Raw genomic sequence first — 3,788 nt, 5'->3', positions numbered from 1 at the left:
ACTCTTCCACACCATTCCATCACTCTTCTTTCTATTATTATTGTTATATTATTAGAAACACAACACTTTGTATAGAGAATAGCCCTACAAGTATGTACAAAGACACCTACAAAGTACATAGTGGAGTTAGGCTCGGCACCGCCCAAAAAGGCCCGTGGTTTTCCTTTCGGTTTCCACGTCAAAATCGTCGAGCTCATATTATTTTAGCAAGCTTTTTATTGAAATGTGTATCCTCTAGCTAAAGGTTGTGTTGGACCTCCTTAGGCCCGAAAACCCAAAAACCATCATATATTAAAAAAAATAAATAAATACATTACAACGTCGGTTATTACGATATAATCGACGTTGTAATGTATTTAATCTTTTTAATACACATACAACGTCGGCTATTTGGTAATAGCCGACGTTGTATGTTTTAATAATTAAAAAAATATATATACGAAGTCGATCGGTTATTTATTTAGCCGACGTCGTATGATTTATATACAATGTCGCCCAGAACAACGTCGCTTTTTAGCCGACGTTAAAAGCCTTCTGTGTAGTAGTGATGATTTTATGTATATTAAACTTTGTTTTGATGTGCATATAGAATGAACATTATGAACCTATTATAGAGTGAATGAAAATAAATATGATGTATATGTAGTTTAGTGTTTATATACATTTAGGTTTAGACTTATAAACATATAGAATAAATATTATGAATATAGTATAAGATGAATGCTATTAAACATAATGCACTAGTTGATGCCTTCAATAACTTAATATAAAACAGCGCTAGTTGGGATCAGGGTCCACCTTGTAAGGTGAGCGCCTGATATAAATCGCACACAATAATATATACAGTGGATCACCTGGCTTCTATCCTCTAAAATAGACTCCCACATGGCCTAATAATATTGTAGGTTGGGCATAAAAGAACTTAGTAACCCTTCCTTCAGTTGTTATCGCAAATCATATCATAGGCCAAGATCCACAGTGGACATTGTGGACCCTAGTAAAAAAGACATCATTTTGTTTAAATTAGCGTAATCATTTTTTTTTTTCCTTCTGATTTATCAACATTTACTTATGTTATAGATCTATAATTTGTTAATTATAGGAACATAAACTTACTTTTGTGACTATATATAATGTATTAACTATAAATGTATGAGTTAATGACATCTATGCTCGGCTCTGGACAAGGACAAATTGGACCATTGCCCAAGGCCCATGCTGGGAGGGGGTCCACCCCACCCTACCAACTCCCTTATGTATATGCATATGGTATATATATATATACACACACACATAAATTATAAATACAGGTTTTATACAAACTAGTATTTTCGCCCGTGCGATGCACGGGATGAATTTGTTATAATATATTAAAAATATTTGGATTGATATATAATTATTTAAATTAGAACATCAAATATTATATAGTGCAATTGAAAATATGGTTTGGATTATTTATGTGTTTTGATGTTATCATTGTTTGAATTTGAGCAAATAATTGCTCAAATTAATAGCTAATGTGTAGATGTAAGCATGCAGTGATGTAACTTTGAAGATTTTATTTATCATTATTTAGTATTTTTATTTATATAAATTAGGCAAATGTGTTCGTTCTCTAGCAACTCAGTTATAAGAATGAATTGCTATCTTAGTTCTTTTGTATGGAATATATATTTTTTTTGTCTAGATATAATATAGCAATTTTGTCATTTAAAAAAAAATCATAATATCAACGATTGTATTTATACATTATTGAAATCTCTTTGTAGACGACATTGGTAGTAGCAACGTAATCCTGTCCTTCATCGTATAGAGCTAACACCTTCCGTCCATCATGCTCGGGTGAAAATATATATTGGTAGAGTATTAGTTAATCATCGACCATTTTATATTTTAAGTCAATTAGTAATATCAAATTCATTTTCAGCAAATTATTCTTTTATATTTTTAGTCAATTAATCAATTAGAATATCATATGCATTGATATTTTTACCTAATTTTCGTTCAATTTTTAATTGATGATGTATAATATTATTATTGAAATATTTCTGTTTTATTTTTAATTTATCTTTAATATTATTTAAAATATGCATTTACTATTTATGATGTAGAATTATTATTGAAATATTTGCGTCAAATTTTAGTTTCCATTCCATTTTTAATTAAAATGCAATGATCTAACCTTTTATTTTTTTCATATTAATCAATTATGGGTCATTTTTTTTTGCAGTCAACTATTAGTATTCATTTCTTTTTATATTTTTCGTCAATTTGTAATGTCATATTCATTTTCAACCAATTATTCTTTTTTTTTTTTCACTCAATTAGTCAATTAGCCAATAAGAATATCAGATGCAATTATATTTTTACCCAATTTTTGTTCCATTTTAATTAATGATGTAGAATATTATTATTGAAATATTTTTGCTTCATTTTTAATTTTCGTTGCATTTTTAATTTACATTTACTATTGTTTAAAATATGTCTTTACTATTGATGATGTAGAATATTATTATTTAAATATTTCTTTTTCATTTTTAATTTACTTTTACTTGATGATATAGAATATTATTATTAAAATATTTTCGTTCCATTTTAAATTTCCATTTTATTGTTTAAAATTGTGAAAGATTTATGACATAATTGTGATTTGATGTATTATACTGTATAATATTATTGTGAAAAATTAAAATGTAATAATTGAACCATTTTCTTTTCTGTTTTAGTCAATTATGGATCATTTTTTTTATTTTCAGTCAATTATTAATATTCATTTCCTTTTCCAATTAACCTAACTTCAATTCCTTTTTATTTCATTTTTAATTTTCAGTGAATTATTAATATTCATTTCTTTTTTTTTTCAATTTATCTAATTTTCATTCTATTTTTAATTGGTGATGTAAAATATTATTCTAAAATATTTATGTTCATTTTTTTCATTCTTTTTTTAATTTATCTTTACTATTTACTATTGTTTGTGCAGGAAATCAAGTAAATAAGATTTTGTTTTTAATTATAGTATAGATTTGACCGTAAGACTGTAGCATATATATAATTATATATATGAATTATTTATATTATAAACTTTTTAAATTGGTTATATAGGGTATTATGTTAGTACGTGAGAGCATTGAATATGGAAACAATATTATCAAGATTTTAGTTAATTTCTATTTTACATTTGTTTACAAAATAAGTTGTATTAAATTAGTTGGTGATAAACATCCAAAAATTCTACACGGTAATACCATACATAATGTTACCAATTATGCTATTATGTTATTACCTAATTAATTAATGTCTTTTCTACACGGTATTATAAATACGTAAAAAAAAATACAGAGAATGTGCAAACAATAATGTTACCAAAAATATTATTATATTATATAATATAATTAATATGTCTTTTCTATATGGTAATATGTTATTACGTTAATACGTGAATATGGAAACAATATTACTAAGATTTTAGTTAATATCCATTTTACATTTGCTTACAAAATAAGATTTATTAAATTAGTTGGTGAAAATACAGCTACGCATGAAAGATGAATTCAAGTGACAGTTTATAGTTCTGTATGTGCACATGCACACATGTTTGAAGGCTCAAAAGAATCTTCTAGAAATGTAAAAAAAGATTTACTAAAGATAAGTACAATTTCAACTAATTTAATAATATTAATTTCTATTTTCTACTATATTATAATTATTTTCTACTATATTATAATTCTATTTACTATTATATGTGAATCATTTATTTTTTAAGTTAAACGAAAGAAACTGTGATT

This window comes from Ipomoea nil, unplaced genomic scaffold (genome assembly GCF_001879475.1).
Source record: "Ipomoea nil cultivar Tokyo-kokei standard unplaced genomic scaffold, Asagao_1.1 scaffold1895, whole genome shotgun sequence".
Classification (NCBI taxonomy): domain Eukaryota; kingdom Viridiplantae; phylum Streptophyta; class Magnoliopsida; order Solanales; family Convolvulaceae; genus Ipomoea; species Ipomoea nil.
Note: the sequence above shows the minus strand (reverse complement) of the source record.